At 53.3% G+C, this 23,252-nt stretch overlaps 1 long non-coding RNA gene across 1 annotated transcript in view; it reads left to right on the top strand.

Annotated features, from left to right (window-relative positions):
* The first annotated feature begins 7,013 nt into the window (after window positions 1-7,013).
* Window positions 7,014-23,252, top strand: part of LOC138489113 (uncharacterized) — a 33,431-nt gene continuing 17,192 nt past the window's right edge. Inside the window, exon 1 of the long non-coding RNA XR_011274754.1 lies at window positions 7,014-7,130. This is a non-coding gene — a long non-coding RNA (uncharacterized lncRNA). The remainder of the gene's footprint in view (window positions 7,131-23,252) is intronic.

Here is a 23,252-nt window from a genome sequence, read left to right as displayed (position 1 = left end):
CCCAGGGGCCCCCCTTCCCCTCAGTTACCAACGTACTTGCCGGAGCCCCGTTTACAGTGCAAACTTTCAATTCACCCCCCCTTGCTGACTTCATTGTTGCTTTCCAATTTTCAGTTTCCAACGATGCACTTCCCATTTCCCCCACCCAATTTTGGAGTTGGAAAGGTCTTCCAAGCCCCCTAACCCTCCCCATTAACGTGGGCCTCCCCTGAGTCTAATACTCCTGGGCGCCGTTCTTAATAAGCTGATGGCTGTGCAGTTCCCCTTGTGGTATCCGCCAGTACTTTCTAACGGGAACACCAGGTAACATCCGCTGGGCTTGTCTGCAAGAGAAAACATCACACATCAGTACAACATTGTAAAGGGCGGGCGGGAGGGCAACGTCGGTGAGGAGCCGGCAAAGAGAGACCCCGCGACCCTTGTCCGTTGTATTTATGGCGCCAATGGGCGCGCGGGAGATGACGTCACCCAACCCCTCCACCCCCCCTTCCCCTCCAGACTCCTCTTGCCGCCGTGCCGCGTGAGGCAGTCGGCACTAAGGGGGGGCCCCCGCCGAGGGGCCCTCCTTCGTAGGGCGCGGGAGCCCGTCGTAGCGCCGACACCCTCAGTGGGGTGGCACGGTGGCAGACCTTGTTGCTCCCAACGCCCCCCCCAGCTCTCATTCCACATTCCGACTCTCACTCCTGCCCAGCTACCCTCCTCCCAAATTAGCCCAACCCCCATCCACCCAAAGGATAGGCAGAGACCAGTAGGATGAGTGGGAGAAAAAATTGCCACAGCAAACTTTATTATACATAAAGTCAGGAGTTAACTTACAGGTGTTCCGTTCACGCTCAGGATTCTGCGCTGAGAGCAAGCAACTTTTCCCCCCCGCCCCTTCGGGTCCTTGGGGGACCCGACGCGGACGCCCAGTCCCTTCCTCAGCAGTCCCTCTCTACCCTTTGGCAATTTCTTTGTTTTGCAATTTTCTTTTCATTTTTCTTTCCCCAACGCTATTTAAGTGCAATTTTATTCCGTGCTTTACTTTCTTTCCAGTCTCCATTTCCGCTTAGGCTCCTTCTAAAGGATGCGTTCCGGTCTCCTTTCCCCTTTTTGCTCCTTTATTCTTACCCCAGGATTCCCTCTTCCCGTTTCCCCGGGTTGGCTTATTATTATTGTTAAATTATCTCTCCCCAAACAGGTCTTCCTCCAACCCATCCTGCCAGGAGCCCCTCTCCCCCCTTCCGCCAAGACCCCGATCTGCCCTAGCTCTCCCCGCCGCCTTGGTTGTCCCATCCCCTCCGGCCCCCATCGCGGCCTCCTGTTCTAGAGAGCCCCATCCAACAAGCGCTACCTATCCCCCCAGAGCCCAACATCATTCTTATCCCCATCCTCTTCCCCTGCTTTTCGCTAAAGAGGGGTCCTCCCCAACTATCCCCCCTGCTCCTCCTGGCCCCTACCCCCCGCACTCCAAGCCCCCCCCCCCAGTTTCTTTTTGATCTCCTTAAGCTGCCAATCACGAAGGGCCCCCCTCACTTGCACCCCCCCCTTAACATCCTCCAACTCCCAGGGGCCCCCCTTCCCCTCAGTTACCAACGTACTTGCCGGAGCCCCGTTTACAGTGCAAACTTTCAATTCACCCCCCCTTGCTGACTTCATTGTTGCTTTCCAATTTTCAGTTTCCAACGATGCACTTCCCATTTCCCCCACCCAATTTTGGAGTTGGAAAGGTCTTCCAAGCCCCCTAACCCTCCCCATTAACGTGGGCCTCCCCTGAGTCTAATACTCCTGGGCGCCGTTCTTAATAAGCTGATGGCTGTGCAGTTCCCCTTGTGGTATCCGCCAGTACTTTCTAACGGGAACACCAGGTAACATCCGCTGGGCTTGTCTGCAAGAGACCGGTCGCTGCGACCGGTGTCACCGCCACGACTCACAGCGGGCCACCGGCCGCAGTGAGTTCCCCCTCATGCACCTGGTCGCCTTAGTGCACGAATCCCCAGTTATAATACCACCCTGTTCTTTTTACCCCCATTCATTCCATCCGCAACAGACACGCAGGCCCTCCGGCTAGAACCGGTGGCGTGATGAATGGTGCTGCAGCCTTCCCTGCTGGTGCTCCTCCTGTTGCTGCTTGTTCCGTACTCCCTTGCAGGAGGGCCCCTGACCTGGCAGCAGCGTTCCGAAATGAGGCCTTCCTTTGACCGTTCCGTTCCTAGCGGAGGCCCCCAAAACCCCCTAAGTATTGGGGAGGGGGCGTTTCGGGCCAACTAATGGCCTTTCTTAATGGGCAAGTCTATAGCGTTCCACCCCCTTCCTTGTGGGCCCTCATTTGTAAGCCTTTTGATCACTTCTGTTGTTGCATCTGTCTAAGCAATGTTTTAATGACTATTGATTTGATAGACTCATTTACCCATGTCGTATCCTTTCCGTAAGATAAGAATCCTGTCCCATTCTTCCACCCCCCTTCCCGTGTCCGCTCTACCCTCCCCCACCCCCTCTTCCCTTGCAACCCCTCCGGTCACCGTGCACGTCCTCAGTCCCTCCTGGCGCCCCCCTCCCTTTGCCCCCTTCCACACGCCTGCCAGAGCACCCCTCTCCTGCAAGAGAGAGAGGGGGATCCGGCTTGCGCACCCTACCTTCCCCCTAGCTTAAACCTCCACTTCTCCTTGCTAAGTGCAACTGCCATGCTGCGTTTTTGACTAAGTGCCTGTTAAGTACATCAGATCTGCAATGCCGACGAAAGGAATTGCCGAATGAACACAAAGCCTACTTTGAGCACACCGCAGGACACAAATACCCTCCTATACACACTAAACCATATGACATTGGCAATCTTAGCCTTGCAAAAGCATACAAACAGCACGATCCCGTTGTATGAAATCCCCCCCCCTTATGCAACAAAACATTAGAAACGCGACCACCCCACCGTATATTGAAAGCGAATTATCCCTAATGGTCAGCGCCGTGGCCACTGCCCCCATGCCCGTTGGGTATCCACCCCCCCCCCCCGCCCCGGCCGGAAGCGCACCAACAGACCCCTGCACACAACCGTCCTGCCATTTGCCTTGTAGCCCCTTGGCGGGCCTTATTGCTGCTGTACTACTGTTGAACGTGATGCAAAACACCTTCCCCCACCCCATGAGGGGTGACGCATTTCCCTTTGTGTACCCCATCTATGCACAAGTTTGAGCACTGGACATACAACGTCTTAAGGTTGCAACCCCCATTCCCCAGCGTGGTCCCAACTTCCAGAAAGCCCATAATAAATGACATTCCCAATTTGAAAGCGAAACCCTCACGTACTTTAAACAATTTAATTTTAAAAGAATGCCAAAACGCCTTCCCCACACCCGAGGTAGAAAGCAGTGGCGTAGCTAGGTCGAAGGGTCCATCCATACAAACAGCACGATCCCGATGTATGAAATCCCCCCCTTATGCAACAAAACATTATGCGCGACCATCCCACCGTAGATTGAAAGCGAATTATCCCTAATGCCCCCATGCCCGTTGGGTATCCAACCCCCCCCCCCCACCCCGGCCATAAGCGCACCAACGGACCCCTGCCATTTGCCTTGTAGCCCCTTGGCGGGCCTCATTGCTGCTGTACTACTGTTGAACGTGATGCAAAAACACCTTCCCCCACCCCATGAGGGGTGACGCCTTTCCCTTTGTGTACCCCATCTATGCACAAGTTTGAGCACTGGACATACAACGTCTTAAGGTTGCAACCCCCATTCCCCAGCGTGGTCCCCAAAACGCCTTTCCCACACCCGAGGTAGAAAGCAGTGGCGTAGCTAGGTCGAAGGGTTTATACTTAAAGAGAGCAAAATGACTATGCGGCTAGTAGTTTGGACCAGTCTTGCTGAATCAATGTTATTTACATGCACAATATACTTCCCATTTCATCAATGCCTGCCCCTTGGATACCCACAAACAGTAGGCCCAAAAGGACTGACTTGGCATTCTCAACTGTGGACCACTTTCTAATTGGCGCCCGGGTCAACTTTATGCCCAGTCCGACCCTGCTCGGCACTGAGCTACCTTGAGCCCATGTCCCCCCTGCACCCGTCTGCATGCGGCCCCGCGAGGTGCTGCACCGCTCCCTCCTGCACACCGCTGCATCCCACAAAGGCCCTGTGAGCCGCTTCGCTGGTCCCTCGTGCTCCCTGCCTCGTCCACTGGAACCTCCTGCACACCGTTGCATCCCACGGACGCCCCGACGAGGCACGGCACCAGCTCATCCTGCATCCCATTTAACTTGAAATGAACCACGGCCCCGGCGCCCATACTGTCCTGCCCTTTGCCATGACGCCCCGTGGTGCCCTTTACATGCCACTGTTTACCCTGATAAATGAAAAGCAAAACGCCTTACCCCAGCCCACGAAGGTGTGACTCATAACCTCGTGTAGTCCACAATGCACCTGATAGTGGTCCAGCAGACCCCACCCCTTCACCTGGAGCGCGTAAATATTAACCCCCGCCCGCACTTGGAATAGACTTTAATGAACACACCCTATGCCATGCCACTCGTTTCCATTTCCACCTCATAACAGTTTAAATTGTTTATTTATTTATTTTTTTTTTTTTTTTTTTTTTTTCCCCCCAATTGCAACGCGCCTTCCCCGAACGCTAATCATTAAAGCAATTGACTTTGTGTAACCCGCCCAATCGCACATATTAGTTAACCCCCGGTGTAGCAAAACCAAACGATGCCAACAACAAAACATTTCCCCACACTTAACACCAGTAAATTGACGACCGCCTGAAGCACCTTCCCCGCCCACGAAGCAGGAAAACCACTACCTTCCAGAAAACTCTAAACCGGCGCACCTCAAATATTGCCCACACCCCGTTCCCCCTTGAGCGATCCCACTGTTAACCCCCCCCCCCGCCTGCGTGCTTAACTGCTTTCCTGAAACCCCACCTGTTCCAGCCGCTGCTCGATGCCCCCATACCTTGTTTGGCCCCTCTGCCTTTCCTGAATGCCGTTTCCTGAATTCCCGTGTGTGCTCCGCCACTCCGCACTCAGCCCCGCCGAGGGGTTGAAAAAGCTCAGAGTGAGGTTCTGGAAAGAAACTCAGTAACATAGCAGCTTGCCTGGCTGCAACAGGCAGGCGCTTTCCCAACTTTAAGGCGACTCCAGGCCATGTGTTGGAAACACTCCAGGCCATGTGTTGGAGACCCCACCATTAAACAATCACGCGACCTTGCACCCTTTTGGAACCGACAGTGAAAAGCCCGTCCCCTAAAACCCGGCAGTGGGCGGCAGGTACCGAAATCAAAATAAAGGACCGGGTTCTTCCAGTTAAGGCCCTTTTATTTCTCACACAATTACATCACCTGCTGTAAATTAACAGGGGCTTCAAATTAGAGAATGGGGATTGTACCCCAACACGGATGAGCTCTGAAGGTACTCAGGACCCTCTCCCCTCCCCCCCACCCATGAGTACAGCTATATAAGCTCCCTATTTCCGCCGATTTCACTGGGCGTCTGAATGCGGTGGCAGCAATAATGTTAAACGCTTGCCTGTGTCCAGGCACTTTAAAAATAAACAAACAAGAGCACGCCACACCAATACCAATTAGGGCAAGACACCGGAGTTACGACACGTCCTACCTGGCCAACATGACCCCACGCGGGGCCTCTTTGAGCCCCTAGCGAAGATGCCGGTCACTTTTGTCCCTAGAGGCCACGGTGCCCCGAATCTAGCGCTGTGAGGCCTTGCCGATTGCGGATGAGCGCTACACAGGGTCACAGAACGAAACTGCTGCATCCACCCGCACGCCCTGGCCCTTTCTTTTCAACACCCTTGATCGTCGCATACAGTCTTTCCCCGCGGCTTTTATTCTTAACCACCTTTAGTTACATTATTGTTTTGCTGATGAAGTTGTCACCGCATGAAAATTATAGCGCAGGCGTTCATGCATTCCATGTTCGAACACCCACCTACCCCAACCCCCACCCCGCCAAATAAAACCAAGGCACTGTTGCATCCTACACGGTGGTATATGGACCGGGGATGAGCCGCCTGCGCCTGTTTCCTGCGCTTGTTTTAAGAGGAGTGCCATTTCTTGTTCATGGTCCATCCCACAGGCGTGCTAGGGTCATCACCCCAGAATTAATAACGTTACTAGAATAAGTAGTATTATCATCCTTGTGATTGTGCGTGACCTGTGCCTTTTGCACCAGTGCATATGGCGGTCAAAACAATGACATATCACACGTCCACGGGGATGGGGGCGTCAGAGACTTCAACATCTGAGTGTGTGTGTGGAGGCCATGCTCGTGCGATGTGAATCCCACTCACGCCACGTGACATGCAGTGTGCGCCCCTTCCACACACTGGGGCCTGAGGACGCGGCCATTGGGGGCCCTGCGGTGTTTGGAGTATTTACTCCTTGCCTACCCTCCGCATGCCCCCTCCTCCCCCGGGGCCCCCTTTCTCCATGACCGATTTAAATCGGCTGCAACGCACCGCACCCGCGCCAAACGTGCGGTGCCACAAACTGAAACTGCGAGCGTGTCAGGATTCAAAGGTGAAATGCGAGGCACGCCAGCTGCACGCCCCCCCCCCCCCCCCTGCAAGCAACGAAGGGGCCTCACAGGCGCCCTCTTAGAGGCAAGGGAAGCACTTTCCACGTTGCAACGTGGCCCCGCTTCCTAGCTGCTGCCCCCGTAAATGGCAGCTGCCTCATCTACCCGCCCCGGTCCAGAGGATTGCCCCTACCGCCTGACATACCCTAGCCGGCCACCCTCTGCCCTGGGCCCACTTCGAATCTACGTGCCTCAGCTGCCCGAAATGCCTGTACCTGAAATTTGCTGCACGACCACGTCCCCACGCCAAACGCTTGCACTAATGTTCTTCAGGAAACAGTATTCACCGGCCACTCGAACCCTGGAAGCTCCTTCCCCTTGAACTCCGCACCAAGACGCAACGTCGGTGAGGAGCCGGCAAAGAGAGACCCCGCGACCCTTGTCCGTTGTATTTATGGCGCCAATGGGCGCGCGGGAGATGACGTCACCCAACCCCTCCACCCCCCCTTCCCCTCCAGACTCCTCTTGCCGCCGTGCCGCGTGAGGCAGTCGGCACTAAGGGGGGGCCCCCGCCGAGGGGCCCTCCTTCGTAGGGCGCGGGAGCCCGTCGTTACAGGTTAGAGAGTGCAAAGACATGCTAAATGTCTGTATAGCTGAGTGCGGAACAAGCTTGTGTGTGGCTTTGGCAAACAAATGTGCATAGTTATGCAGGGCCATCTGTCTGAATGGGTGTTTGGTTGCTGACATTGTGTGTGCCCATGTCACATGTTGCATATTGTTTGTAAAGTTGCTAGTATGTTGGTGTGGATAATACTTTACATTCTGCTAAGAAGACCTTTAAACGTGCAGTCAAGATGTGTATGTATGTGAGTGAATGTACACTTGTGTGCGGCATGAGCTTTACGTTTTTGGCCCTCCCATGTGGTTTGCAAGGTATCTCCATCCAAGTTATAATGGTAAGTTATTTAGGCTATTGCCATGGGCCACAACTTGTGGATAGGTGAATACTCTTGGATCCAGTGGCTCCAGTGCCTTCTGATAAACACACGAGAGTTGGACTGGCATAATATTGTCGCTGAAATTTCCAGTTGAACATATATCATTGGCCTAAATGGTTTGTTATTGCTTGAAGACTTGAAATGCCAAACATGATGGTGTTCCTGATGTGCTTGTCGTATACTTCCAGGATAATGACCTTGGTGATAAAAAGGGCACAGATCTTTTGTGGCAAATCAGAGTTGACATGGAGAGTACGAGCAGTTTCCATCAATTAATGAATGCTTTAGTGTCTTCATGTGGGATCATGGAATGTCGCACATTTTCCACTTCAACGTTCAGAGCATGACTCCTATGCTTTCTATGAAGAAATGGTGTAAGATGTTGCTCAAATGAATGTACAGATCCATATTCAAAAGACGCCATAGTACGTGTTGTGTTACGAGAACATATATTTAAAGTACATAATTCAAAAATGAAATGCACATTTTATGTCTATTGCAATAAAATGTTATTTCAGAATCAGAAAAAGGCTTAATCTGTTTAAAGACTTAGTTTGTTTATTAAGTGCATGTATAACATGCATGTTAAATTAGAAATTCCTTATATTCCATTTAACATAGAAATGCGTATTATTGGGTGAACACAGTGATACCTCTGTGTGTTCCTTCCAGAGCCAATAGATCCAGCCCCAAACCAGGATGTGTTGCCACCCACAAACCACATGTAATCAGCCAATGTATTTTGTTTAAACCTGAAAGACATTCTGGCGTGCCTTGACATTAAGTAGAAATTTCCAGAATCCCACTTTGTGCTTGGAGATGAGCTATATTTCTAGTGGTAAGGAGTGAAGGAAGTGTAATAAAAATGTCACTCAGTCTGACCAGCAGAAACAAATTGGCAGAGTTAATGAAGACAATAAGGGAAATTGCACTCATACAAGAGTTTAAAAATATTTGTACATCTTAACCTTTGAAGTTAAATCAGAGATCTAAAATGAAAACCAAGGGCGCCATAAGGAGACAGGCAGATTCAAACAGAAGTACAGGGGAGCAGTTATGAAGGGGGGCCCAACAGCTTTTTATCAAAGTGCCCTATCCAAACTGGGAATGAAGCAGAAGGTAAGATACCATTACTGAGGTCCTGGCAGCAAGGAGAGGTTTGCCAGAAGGAGCCATTAGAATGATTAACTTGTGCATAGTCCATGCATAGCCCTGCTGCCCATGTCAACTAAAGATACTATAGAAGCCACTGATGATACCGTGAAAGGCTATTTACAAGTTATGTTCCATTATGGCTAGCAAAGTTCAGTACATTTTTGACACTGCCAAAATGAAATTAACTTCCTTGGTGAGTCCAGTGTCAAGGACCGGTTTGGATCTTTGATTTCTGTAAGCCTTTGACATTGCAGACTTCCAATAAACATGTCTAGGTCAGGCCTGATTATTCTCATAAGGGCTTTCCCACCACAGGGTGTCGCACCTTCCTACCAAGTGGGAGTACAATATCTGGGTAAAACACATGTGTACCCTTAACCACAAACAGGGAGACCTAACCATCTACTTCTAAGCAAATACAAGGAGATGAAAATTAAATCAAGTAATGGTGTTCATGAGTATAAAAACAATGTTATGCATACATTAGAGTGCAAGTAGAGCCACCTGCTAAATCATGACAACAAACCTATTATTCTAAAATCCTAAGTACAAGACATAAATGCTAATTCACATCAATGTTCAAAACACCAATACGCATACAATTGTTCATTCAGTACCAAAAAACGAAAGCCAGTCGCAATGACTGGACCTGACACAATGATGGTTTGCTCCACCCAAATTCCCATTACATCAAGAAAAGCCTGACTTATATAAGTTTCTGTCCCTTAGCGCTGATACTAGCTGGACATTCCTCAGGGGCAACAAGTGTTGTGTATCTTGTAGATGGCAGAAGAAATTCCTTCTGGTTGCTTCTTGTATCACTCTTCAAACTCCCGGTATAGATGGGTACACAATTAAAAAAGCATATATATATATCTGTGTGCATGATCGGTCCATTATTAGACTTAGCTAAAATCCTTCAACCCCAAGGAAAAATAAGTAAACTATTAATAGTGTACCTGCAAATGTCTGCTTCATTAAATAGTCAGACACTGGAGCAACTCCAATTGGTACAAAACATCACTCTTGCGATCAGTTCACTAACACTCAGTGTAAAGCCTGCAAGGAAAATCGACATCGTTAGTGATTTCATAATTCTCTCAGAAATATTTAACTAGCCATGAACCTAGTCAAAACCATCATCTTACCTTACACCCACATCAAAAAACAGAAAATTCTGGCTTCCAAGGATGTCTGTTCTTGAGTCTATCACTGTGAGATGCTTGAAGGGATGTATGATAATAGAATCTATCAATCTGAAAAGGACACCTATGAGCCAAACAGAATATAATAAAGGCCCCATCAATAACACACTAGCAGTGGTAAGTGCATCAAAACGCCTAAAACTCTGAATTTCACTTACTTGAAATCCTAGCTGGGTGCTTGCATTACCACATTACCTCGTTCAATACCAGGTGAAAATATTCCTTTACCACAGGACTATCACTGTCCTAAAATGCCAAGATCAGAAAGTAAAAGTGAAGTCAGGGTTCGCATTACAGACTTAACATGCCTCATCATAATTACACGTACTAGGGTTGTTTCAGCCTCCATTAGGTTAATCTTACCCCCAGAACGAAATCTCATAGATCACAACCTTCCATCAATGGTACTACCACAAAAAACACCACCTTTTATTACAAAAAAGCAACGGCGGGGCCGAAGATGTCATCACGTCACGTAATAACGTTCATCGTCATGTTATTGCGACTCGGGCACTGAGAACAGCGCCCAAGGCATTTCTGTTTCTCAAAAACCGTCAAACTGGTGTCATAATTAATGGATATTGTGCAGTCTCAAAACTTCAATTATGCTAATGAAGAAACCAACTGCAATTACTAAGTGCCCAGCATAAACACTGGTACACACAAACACCCAAAAATCTCACCAATGATAATATTGCCTATTTTTCAAAGGCATTAATAATGTGATACATTTTCTAATAAGCAAAGCAAAAATCCAAATGGTGCAATAAAGGATTGTGCTAAAAACAGAGACAATTTGCAATTTCAAAAGCGCAACTCCCACATAATTTTACTGTTTAGAGTTCCCAAGCCGCCTGGTATTTTGACATCAGAAAAACAACACACTTTTGGTTTTCTCAGCATTTTATATGCAAACTGATTGAAAATGCTACTGTAATTTTTGCATATACCCTCTAACGTGTGTTAATTACAGTATTGCCCAATAGAACCATTATTTTATTCATTACAGGACATGTGCTTGTTTTGAATAAGTATGTCAAACTAAATCCTGCACTGTTTATTGAATAGTAGAAGTGGAGTAGCGTCCAGTGGCAGTCTGTGCGGCTACTCTGTTTCCTTGTTGGTTATGGCTGTGAAGTCTGTTGTCTCTATCTACTTACACTCGGAGGCAGACACTTGTTTGTTTATTTGGTAATGCACACCAAACCCTTAGGTAGCTGGGCGCAGCAGATACAAGTATACTTGAGGCTTAGTTACAACACTTGTTGAAAAACCCCAGATACCCGCGGAGCCGTGCAGAGTAGCGTAGAGTGACAGTCTTTCGGCTACTCTGTTTCCTTTCTGGCTCTGGATGTGAAGTCTGTTGGTTCTATCTACTTTCACTCGGAGGCAGACCCTTCCTGAGAATTCCAGCTACCTGCGGAGCGACGCGGAGTAGCGCAGAGTAGCACTCTGTGCGACTACTCTGTTTCCTTTCTGGCTGTAAAGTCTGTTTTCTCTATCTACTTTCCCTCGGAGGCAGACCCTTGTTGAAAAACCCCAGCAACCCACGGAACGGTGCAGAGTAGCATAGAGGGGCAGTCTGTGCAGTCCATGCAGGCTGTTCGAGCTGTCCAGGTGGTATTCTTTTCTGCTTTCACCAACCCCAGCTTGCCTGATCAACATCCTTGTGATGGGCACTCAGTGAAGCCACTGAATAAAGAACCAAGATAGTCTACATCATAGGACTGAAGGTGAGGAGGACGAATACGTGGGGGAAATATGTGTCTGATCCCTGACTCCAGGAGTCTGCTAAGATCACCCATCCACCCCTTGACCTGCCTTGAAACCATACTGAGTGTGTCGATGGAATTTATCTCATACTTCAAAGGGCCGGTGACTGCGGGCCTCTGCCTTTGAGCTGACCCTTTTTGGATTACTGGAAACCTGTAAACAAGAATAAGAACGAGCAAACTTACAGCATGAAAAAAAAATCCTTGGCTTATGTACCAGGAGCCAGTTAAAACTCCAGGGCCCGTCGGTCTCACGATGGATGTCAGAATCCAAACAGGATCCAGGATTCGAGGTGAACGAGACTAATGAGCCAAGGAAACTGGCAAGCACAAAGACTGCAAACTTCATTGTGTGTGTAAAGGTGTTAAGTCAAAAGCAGATAGACCTGTGTGAAAAAAGAGCCAAACCAAACACAAGCAGACCTAACAGACCACAAAAGACTTCTTGCTGAAGATCAATTGTTTACTACAGTCGAAGAAACCTCACAGAACGACCATGGAGGAAGTGTGCAAACAGCAACTGTCCCTCCCAGGGATGAAGTGAATAACTACAAACGCTCACAGCAGCAGTTATGCGCATTGAGCCCTAATAAGCAAACAGAATTACAAGCTCCTAAGCTTTGCAAAGTCAATGAAGACCCGGGTGAAGTGCTGAAAAACAATAGGGTTTCCCAACTCCTTCAAATCTTTAGAAGGTGAACCGCCAACAAACCGAGCCAAAACACAAGAGAACTCTCTAAGGTGGATGGGAATGGTGGACCCTCCACTTTCTTGTTGGTGCTGCGGCTATCAAAAGACATTGCCGCTATCCAAGATAATTTAGACTGGAAAGCACAAAGGGGGATTTATAGCCCACAATCATCGACACCCTCTGCTACACACGCCCAGTGTGAACAAAGTAGAATTAATTATTATCAACCAGATCCCCCAAAACTGATCACTCAGTCCCCATGAGAAATATGAAACAGCATATAGGAGCAAGAGGAGCAGGTCCCCAAGTGAAGGTTTGCAAAGTGATGATCCCATAAATAAAAAATCAAAGCTACCTGGCCCCACCCTACATAAAAGAAGATGATGATTCTCAAAGAGCAGAGCTAACTCCCTCATCATCTAACTCTGCTGTATCATCCTTAAATTAATCATCATTTTCACCAAATGCATCCCTACCCGTGGACTCGGGATACAAAAACCTTACGTCTCAACTCCAGGGTTCCATAGTGACGGCCTTATCATCTCTATCGCCCCGTTCAATAAATGTTATGAAACAATGAATGCAAACTATAAAGACCAGGCCACACTTCTAGCAATGATACATTCAAAATTCACCTACCTAGAATCATTTACCATGGCCGTCTAAGCTTGACTAGACAGAGAAGTCGAACAATGCTCACAATGGCAAAACCGATTATGTGATCTGGCAGGGGAGGAGTTGATGGATAAAATGACGCTTATGGAATCGGTACTGGAATCACAAAAACGGCACTGTGTTATGCTCTATTCAACACTATCCAACAAGAACCACCAAAGGGGCCTCATACCTGTGCTACCCAAACAGAGCCTTAAGACTCCTAGTCACAAAGAAACGACTCACCTGGTGACCAACAACACTCTGTGCCAACCATGAAAAACCCCCAGACAACATTCCTTGAAAAGAACCCTTTAAGTAAGGAGCGCTTAGAAGATCAGCAAAACTCAGAACCAAGGAGGGCAGAACCTGAAACCTGTGAAGAACATGTGCAGGCAATTGACAGGCAGCATAAAAAGGTGCTCTGAGAAAGGGGGTGCCACCCTGTTGGGGCACCCGAAAAAGATTACCGGGACCGTTGAATAACTTTGATTTAAATGCCCAGAAGATCGAACTGCAGACGGCGCTCACAAGGGAAAAAGGAGCAAAAGCCAACAGTGAAAATAGTATCCAGGAATGTGGGAAAAAACAAAAAACAAGCCTGTGCAAAGATCTCTAAAATCTAATGCAGCAAAAACTTCTTTAGAAATTTTAAATCTCCACCACCCCTACAAAAACCCCACTCAGTTCGTGCAAATGGAGAAAAGAAAATTAATTGTTAGAAAGAAATAGAAGGAGATAAAGAAAGGCCTCGACCAGCGATCGAGCGAGCAGTATCCCCGCTACTGAAACTGATGGGCCCCTAGAGGAATCCATTTTGGAATATTCACAGGGTAATTCATAGAATTTCGCACAAAAGTGGCACACGCGGCTGGCGCACAGTGTCCCCGTGCGATACACTGCGCCAGCCGCGTGCGATAAAATCCATTTCATCGGACAGCGTATTCATGGATTTAAGCCTCCAAAACCAGCCGTGGCGCAGAGTGGCGCAGCGACCCTGCAGCAGCGCCAGTTACTCCCCCAAGAATGCCCTCGCGCTAGGAAAAGCCATCAAAATTCCCAATTCATCACAAAGGGCTGCGCTAACCCTGGACCAGTTCACAGGGCTGCCAAACAGCAAACCCCAAGCGGGGAACGTGTATTTCAGTGAGTGATTCGCGGGAAGTTTCACACGCGATTGTCCTGGGTACGTGTACATCAGGAGTGCGCGTGCAGTAACACACGCAATTCCATCAGGGCACGTGTATTCCAGGGGTGCGCGGGAAGTATCACACGCAAAATCAACAGGGTATGTGTATTTCAGGGGTGCGTGGGAAGTATCACACGCGATTCCATCAGGGTACATGTATTTCAGGGGTGCGCGGGAAGTATCACACGCGATTCCATCAGGGCACGTGTATTTCGGGGGTGCGCGGGGAGCACTACACGTGAATTGGCCGTGTGGGTCCTCCCAGGTGTTCCCTCTACACCCTCCACGGCCCCTGCAGCCAGCCCACACCACAGGGGACTACCCTGCACCCCTGCCATGTCCCGCAGGCAGCCCATCCACCATGGCCATGTCCCCCAGCCAAGCCACATGTCACCTTGCACTACTGATCAACAACGCATGACTCCCAGCACCCTCACCCCCCAGCACTGTGGGGCACCTGCCAGCAGGCCCCCACACATGTCCAACTCATGTCCCCCTGCACCCCCACCCCCCAGCACTGTGGGGCACCCTCCACCAGGCCCACACTCATGTCTCCCAGCACCCCCACCCCCCAGCATCCAGGGGCACCCTCCACCAGGCCCCCACTCCTTTCTACCAACCCTCCCATCCCCCAGCCGTGCGATTCGCCTGTGTACGTGTATATCAGGGTTGCGCGTGTAGTCTGACACGCAAATTCATCAGGGTACGTGTATTATGGGTCCGCGTGAACTTCCACACGCGATATCAGCAGGGTACATGTATTACGGGGTTCGCGGGAAGTTCCACACGCGAATGCCCCGGGTACGTGTATTTCGGGGTGCGCGGGAAGTTCCACACGCGATTTCAGCAGGGTACGTCTATTCCAAGGTGCGCGGGAAGTACCACACGCGATTGTCCATGGTGCGTGTATTTCGGGGTGCGTGGGAAGTTCCACACGCGATATCAGCAGGGTACGTGTATTCCAAGGTGCGCGGGAAGTAGCACACGCGATTGCCCTGGGCACGTGTATTTCGGGGTGCGCGGGAAGTTCCACATGCAAATTCAGCAGGGTACGTGTATTCCAAGGTGCGCGTGAAGTTCCACATGCGATTGCCCTGGGCACGTGTATTTCGGGGTGCGCGGAAAGTTCCACACGCGATTGTCCATGGTGCGTGTATTTCGGGTTGTGCGTGAAGTTTCACACGCGATTTCAGCAGGGTACGTGTATTCCAAGGTGCAAGGGAAATTCCACACGCGAATCCAGCAGCCTACGTGTATTCCGGGGGTGCCGGGCAGTCCTACACGTGAATCGGCCGTGTGGGTCCTCCCAGCTGTTCACTCGACACCCTCCACGGCCCCTGCAGGCGGCCCACACCACATGGGACTACCCTGCACATGTCCCGCAGCCAGCCCATCCACCATGCCCATGCCCCCCAGCCAACCCACATGTCACCATGCACTACTGCCCACCAACGCATGTCCCCCTGCACCCCCAACCCCCAGCATCCAGGGGTACCCTCCACCAGGCCCCCACTCATGTCCCCCTGCACCCCCACCCCCCAGGACTGTGGCTCACCCTCCACCAGGCACCCACTCATGTCTCCCAGCACCCCCACCCCCAGCACTGTGGGGCACCCTCCACCAGGCCCCCACACATGTCTCCCAGCACCCCCATCCCCCCAGCACTGTGGGCCACCCTCCACCAGGCCCCCACTCATGTCTCCCAGCACCCCCACCCCCCAGCACTGTGGGGCACCCTCCAACAGGCCCCCACTCATGTCCAACTCATGTCCCCCTGCACCCCCACCCCCCAGCACTGTGGGGCACCCTCTACCAGGCCCCAACTCATGTCCAACTCATGTCCCGCTGCACCCCCACCCCCCAGCACCGTGGGGCACCCTCCACCAGGCTGCCACTCATGTCCAACTCATGTCCCCATGCACCCCCACCCCCCAGCACTCTGGGCCACCCTCCACCAGGCCCCCACTCATGTCCCCCTGCACCCCCACCCCCCAGCACTGTGGGGCACCCTCCACCAGGCCCCCACTCATGTCCAACTCATGTCCCCCTGCACCCCCACCCCCCAGCACTGTGGGCCACCCTCCACCAGGCCCCCACTCATGTCCAACTCATGTCCCCCTGCACCCCCACCCCCCAGCACTGTGGGCCACCCTCCACCAGGCCCCCACTCATGTCTCCCAGCACCCCCGACCCCCAGCACTGTGGGCCACCCTCCACCAGGCCCCCACTCATGTCTCCCAGCACCACCACCCCCCAGCACTGTGGGGCACCCTCCACCAGGCTCCCACTCATGTCCAACTCATGTACCCCTGCACCCCCACCCCCCAGCACTGTGGGGCACCCTCCACCAGGCCCCCACTCATGTCCAACTCATGTCCCCCTGCACCCCGACCCCCCAGCACTGTGGACCACCCTCCACCAGGCCCCCACTCATATCCCCCTGCACCCCCACCCCCTAGCACTGTGGGGCACCCTCCACCAGGCCCCCACTCATGTCCAACTCATGTCCCCCTGCACCCCCACCCCCCAGCACTGTGGGGCACCCTCCACCAGGCCCCCACTCATGTCCAACTCATGTCCCCCTACACCCCCACACCCCAGCACTGTGGGTCACCCTCCACCAGGCCCCCACTCATGTCTCCCAGCACCCCCGCCCCCCAGCACTGTGGGCCACCCTCCACCAAGCCCCCACTCATGTCCCCCTGCACCCCCACCCCCCAGCACTATGGGGCACCCTCCACCAGGCTCCCACTCATGTCCAGCTCATGTCCCCCTGAAACCCCACCCCCCAGCACTTTGGGGCACCCTCCACCAGGCCCCCACTCATGTCCAACTCATGTCCCCCTGCACCCCCACCCCCCAGCACTGTGGGCCACCCTCCACCAGGCCCCCACTCATGTCCCCTGCACCCCCACCCCCCAGCACTGTCGGGCACCCTCCACCAGGCCCCCACTCATGTCCAACTCATGTCCCCCTGCACCCCCAGCACTCTGGGGCACCCTCCACCAGGCCCCCACTCATGTCCGACTCATGTCCCCCTGCACCCCCACCCCCCAGCACTGTGGGCCACCCTCCACCAGGCCCCCACTCATGTCTCCCAGCACCGCCACCCCCCAGCACTGTGGGCCACCCTCCACCAGGCCCCCACTCATGTCTCCCAGCACCCCCACCCCCCAGCACTGTGGGGCACCCTCCACCAGGCCCCCACTCATGTCCAACTCATGTCCCCCTGCACCCCCACCCCCGCAGCACTGTGGGGCACCCTCCACCAGGCCCTCACTCATGTACAACTCATGTCCCCCTGCACCCCCACCCCCCAGCACTGTGGGCCACCCTCCACCAGGCCCCCACTCATGTCCCCCTGCACCCCCACCCCCCAGCACTGTGGGGCACCGTCCACCAGGCCCCCACTCATGTCCAACTCATGTCCCCCTGCACCCCCACCCCCCAGCACTGTGGGCCACCCTCCACCAGGCCCCCACTCATGTCTCCCAGCACCCCCACCCCCCAGCACTGTGGGGCACCCTCCACCAGGCCCCTACTCATGTCTCCCAGCACCCCCACCCCCTAGCACTGTGGGCCACCCTCCACCAGGCCCCCACTCATGTCCCCCTGCACCCCCACCCCCCAGCACTGTGGGGCACCCTCCACCAGGCCCCCACTCATGTCCAACTCATGTCCCCCTGCACCCACACCCCCCAGCACTGTGGGGCACCCTCCACCAGGCCCCCACTCATGTCCAACTCATGTCCCCCTGCACCCCCACCCCCCAGCACTGTGGGCCACCCTCCACCAGGCCCCCACTCATGTCCCCCTGCACCCCCACCCCCCAGCACTGTGGGGCACCCTCCACCAGGCCCCCACTCATGTCCAACTCATGTCCCCCTGCACCCCCACCCCCCAGCACTGTGGGGCACCCTCCACCAGGCCCCCACTCATGTCCAACTCATGTCCCCCTGCACCCCCACCCCCCAGCACTGTGGGGCACCCTCCACCAGGCCCCCACTCATGTCCAACTCATGTCCCCCTGCACCCCCACCCCCCAGAACTGTGGGCCACCCTCCACCAGGCCCCCACTCATGTCTCCCAGCACCCCCACCCCCCAGCACTGTGGGGCACCCTCCACCAGGCCCCCACTCATGTCTCCCAGCACCCCCACCCCCCAGCACTGTGGGGCACCCTCCACCAGGCCCCCACTCATGTCCAACTCATGTCCCCCTGCACCCCCACCCCCCAGCACTGTGGGCCACCCTCCACCAGGCCCCCACTCATGTCCCCCTGCACCCCCACCCCCCAGTACTGTGGGGCACCCTCCACCAGACCCCCACTCATGTCTCCCAGCACCGCCACCGCCCAGCACTGAGGGGCACCCTCCACCAGGCCCCTACTCATGTCCAACTCATGTCTCCCAGCACCCCCACCCCCCAGCACTGTGGGCCACCCTCCACCAGGCCCCCACTCATGTCCCCCTGAACCCCCACCCCCCACCAGTCAGGGGCACCTGCCAGCAGGCCCCCCACACATGTCCCCCAGCCAACATGTCATCACAATCTAGATCCCTGGGCCTTATGGGCAGCCTCCAAATGCCAAACACCCACCCGAGTATTGCATGCACCCACTTAGAAATGGCAATTACATGATACAACCCCAATGGCAAGTGTGTAAATGAACACATGTCCCTCTCATACACACAATGGGTGTCAGTGAATGTCAAAACCCATATCATGATATGCATGAAACCAATGAGATGATACTACACATTGAAGTTTGAAGAAAAAATAGGTATTAAAAGCAACATAAATTGAATCAAAAATAAGCAAACTAAAATGGGAATTAAAAAAAAGAAAGCAGCATGTCCGTAAAATAATGTAAAACCACAAATCATAATCCAAAGGAAAGGTGTCCAAAGTCACATTCACAAAAGTAAATCCAATGGAAAATTAAAATCGAAAACAATTGCTCCATGGGTAAATCATTAAAAAAAAATAGAAAATCCAACAGTCAACTATATACAGATAAACAATCCAGGGTCCATGATCCCAACAGAAGAAATGAAACCTATCTAATAACACTACCTAATAAAATAAACTATGTACAAAAATGTGGCCCATTGTCCAAAAGGTCCAAAAAAATTGCAAAACCAAAGGAAACCTAACACTAACTACAGAACTATTTACAAGGGCAGCGGGCCAGTCCGACGGCTCACTTCGGGATGTTCCGGGCCAGGGCATCATCGAACTCCTGCTCAATGTCACAGAGGCGGTCTTCCTACATGGCCCCGAGGGTCTGCAGGGCCGTCGACATGTTCACCTCCAACTCCCTGCGGATTGCCTCGAGGCACTCGGCCCGCCTCAGGGCCCTCCGCATGGAGTTCTCTGCCCTGGCCATCGTGAGCCGTGCCTCTTCCGCCCGCTGCCGCTCCACTTCTATGGCGTGGCCCGACTGCTGCCACACGGAAGACACTTCCCGTCCTGGGTCCTCCTGCCCTCCGGTCGATGCCTGCCCCTCCGATGTCGAAGGCCCCGAGCCATCATGGCTCCCACCTCGTTGCTGCTGCTGCAGTGCCTGTGCCCGTGCCCTGGCTCCTGCTGCCTGCACATCCTCCACCGGCTGGGGTGCAGTCGTTGATGTGGCCACCCCTGCTGGACGTCCGACTCCCGACTGTGGCAGGGATGCCTCCTCCACCACTCTGGCTGCACCGTCAGAGGCAGCTCCACAGGGCACCCAGGTGACTAATGGGTGGGAAGATGGCACGGAGGACGACTGGCGCATAAGGGGTACAGTTGAGGAGGGGGTCTGAGCAAGCCCCATCAAAAGGAGGAATCCGGCCTGGGTGACCAGTCCCAGTAGGCCGACGCGGTCAATGAGCCATTCGAGATGACGTGCAGTCTCCTCATGAAAAGACTGCAGGTCACCTCGCATGGCCCGTTGACGCAACGCCACACCAGTCAGGATAGGCTCAACCCGGAGCCAGATAGCCACGTCCGCAGGCAGAGGAAGGCCAGTTGTTGTGAGCTCATCCCCTTCCTGAAAACGGGTCTGGACGTAGGCATCCCTGCTGGTGCAAGATGATGCAGTGACAGGATCAGGGACAGGATTGCACACAGGCACCTCTGCGGCGGCCTGTGCTGCCTCCTGTCCCTGGTCCTGCACTGCACCACTAGCACCAGTGGAATCTCCACCTCCAGAACCCCTCTCTGTTGCTTGCACGGCCTCCTCCTCCACCAAATCCCCACCAACCTGGATGACTCTGTGCCATCTTCCCCCGTTGGGCCCTGTGGGGTCTCAGCTGCCCCTTCTGCTGCCGAGTAGTCCAACTCTGACCTCCGCCTCTTGGACCTCCCCCCGGCAGCTGCGGCCTGGGACGCGGCACCGGACTCCTCACTTCCCGACGAGATCACAACCTGGGAGGGGAGCCGGGCCTTGCGTCTCCGGCTCGCGGTGCGATCCCCGACGCTGTGCTCCACAGCACCTTCTCCGCCCTCTTCATCAGTTGACGCTGCAGACAGGGAGAAATAAAACACAGGCATCAGGGCACTGTACAATGGACACATACACACATGACAGTTGTACATGAGTGGCATTGGCAAACCTCAGACATGGCATCACAATCGCCAACACACATGTCATTTCAACTTGCACACATGAGCCATACCACAGCCATATCGCAACTGCTAGCACCATCCATACACATACAACAGCATGAGCAGGCAAAGGTGAGCCAGACATCACATGCAACACAGGGAGTGCACTACACATGTATACACACCACCACACTTGCATGCATGTGTACACCTCTGCCAACTGTCGCAGTGTTCAGATCGGCATCCATGTCACATCTGCCAATCAGGCTTCCACATCCCGCTGTCACATGCATCCATGTTGCATCACTGTTGCACCGTTGTCAAATACACACACATGCACATGTACACAGTGCTGATACATGCAGCTGAAAACAACATCCATGTGTGACATCACGAACATGCCTACTTACATACACATTCATCCAAACATGTGTGCCCACACAACTGCATTTGGCATGCAAGCCTACACACATAAGCACCATCCATGTCTCACACATGACAGCCCTCGCATGTGTTAGCCTCACGGCCCTGTACACCCCCACTCATACTTGGCCCCATACAAACACATGTGCAACCTGCACATTACTGGCACATCACCACACGCATAGCTTACAATCATGATGCATGTACACTTACCGCTCGACTCCAGACGGGTCTGCCTCTTAAGGACCTGGACGTGGAGCGTTGGGGATATGCGTTCCAGGACCCTCATCTGATCATCCGACAAGTGGCCCTGGCGCCCCTTAACATCCGCTGCCTTCAAGAGGTGCCGGGCCTTGTTGAGGGTCCTGGACCTGAAGTCCTCCCAGCGCTTCTTGACATGTTGGAAGTCGTGGACTGCCATCCCCTCCGCGTTGATGGCAGTCACGATGTCCGTCCAGATCCGAGTCCGTCCTTCCTTGTTGGCGCGCAAACTTCCGAAGAGGGCATCATTCTGCCACAGGACTTGCTCCACCAGGACACCAACTTCGGTGGCAGTGAAGCTGGTGCCCCTCTGCCTCTCTGGCCGGGGGTTGTCAGTGGTGCCAGATGTTGCAGTGTCCGACATGACAATCCCAGAGGCAGGAGTGGGTGGGCAACTGAGTCCTGGGGCTGGGCTGTGGAGCGATGGAATCCCAGTCGGGAGTCTTCGGTTCCAGCAGGGGTGCTCACAGCAACAGCACCCCTGGCTGATGTGCAGGCAGCAAATGGCAGGGCACGTGGGCAGTAGGCAATCAGGCAGCAGCAAATGGCAGGTGGGAGCGTGCTCGGGGTTCTGGGGGGCAGTCATTTGGCCTTCTGGGCAGGAGCATGGTCTTCCGTGTGCTTACGCGTGGCCAGCTTGATACGGAGTGATTTGGCACGTGAAAATCCAGCATGTCTGCATGTAATTCGAGGAAAGGGCCTTAGCGCGTAAGCGTGTCAGCACACGTACGCAAATTCATTTGCCCAAAGGCCACCAGCGCATATGCGCATCTGTGACGTGCGTGCGCGGGCATTTCCCTGTTCACGGGTGCATGTTACACGTCCAATGACTGCACGTCAAAGTGTCAGCTTGTGTAATTGGAGGATGGGGCCTTAACGCGTACACGCGGAAGTGACGCTGGACGTGTGGGCATGTTTAAAATGTACGTATAGATTGCCATTTCCTTGTACGTGCTTTTCGTGGAGAGCGAGTGGGTGAAATCTGTACTTCTTGTCGGTTCACACGCGATTTACTTCACGGCGTTCCAAGTTCGTACTCCCTGTTACCTCTGACAGCTTTTTGTCTTCTTGTCTTTTTCCTGGGCCTGTTTCCTCAAACAGCGTTCACTTCTCCTGTTGGCCTGTCTCCTCAGACAGCGTACGATTCTTCTTTTGGCGGGGGTGTTGCTAACGCGCACACGCCCGTATTTTTCACGTGATTTTTCCTGGCAGACGGTGAGTCGCGCACGTATTTGACATCTGTGCTTGCCCCGTGTGTTGCCTACCCCTTCAGAGGTCAGTCTAGGCTGCGTGTGACACGCATAGGTTCATTTTTGTGTTTCTGGGTGCCACAGCGTAGTGCAGGTTTTTTTTTCCATGCACGTGGTCTAGGAGGGGTTGCGTGCACATTATCTCCCTTTTTCGGGGTGCCTGTGCATTGCGTGACCCGTCATCTTCCCCCAGGGGTCACATACAGCCTTGCTAGAGCACTAGGGTACGAATTCCATCTAGTGCCCTACCCCTTTGACCCCCAATTGCCCAGGACAATAGTTTACTGCAACTCCCATATGCACAACAACATCAGTGCCATGGTTGGGAGGCAAGCACGCGGTAAGGGTGGCAAAGGTGGACGAGCCACAAGAGGTGGCCGTGGTGGATACGGTAGGGGACGTGGCCAGGACTTGCAGGGTGCCCCTAATCCCCCATGTGTGGGTGACCAGTCAGGGACACTCATGCCCCCCCCCCCCTGGTTGAGGGTAACGTGGCTGACACCATCCCTGCTCAGCCCTTGTTGGACCAGCCCATTGTGGCACCAGACCTGGCACT

The sequence above is a fragment of the Ambystoma mexicanum genome, chromosome 9 (genome assembly GCF_040938575.1).
Source record: "Ambystoma mexicanum isolate Mex_15411 chromosome 9, UKY_AmexF1_1, whole genome shotgun sequence".
Classification (NCBI taxonomy): domain Eukaryota; kingdom Metazoa; phylum Chordata; class Amphibia; order Caudata; family Ambystomatidae; genus Ambystoma; species Ambystoma mexicanum.
Note: the sequence above shows the minus strand (reverse complement) of the source record. Positions and strands in the feature narration are given on the sequence as shown.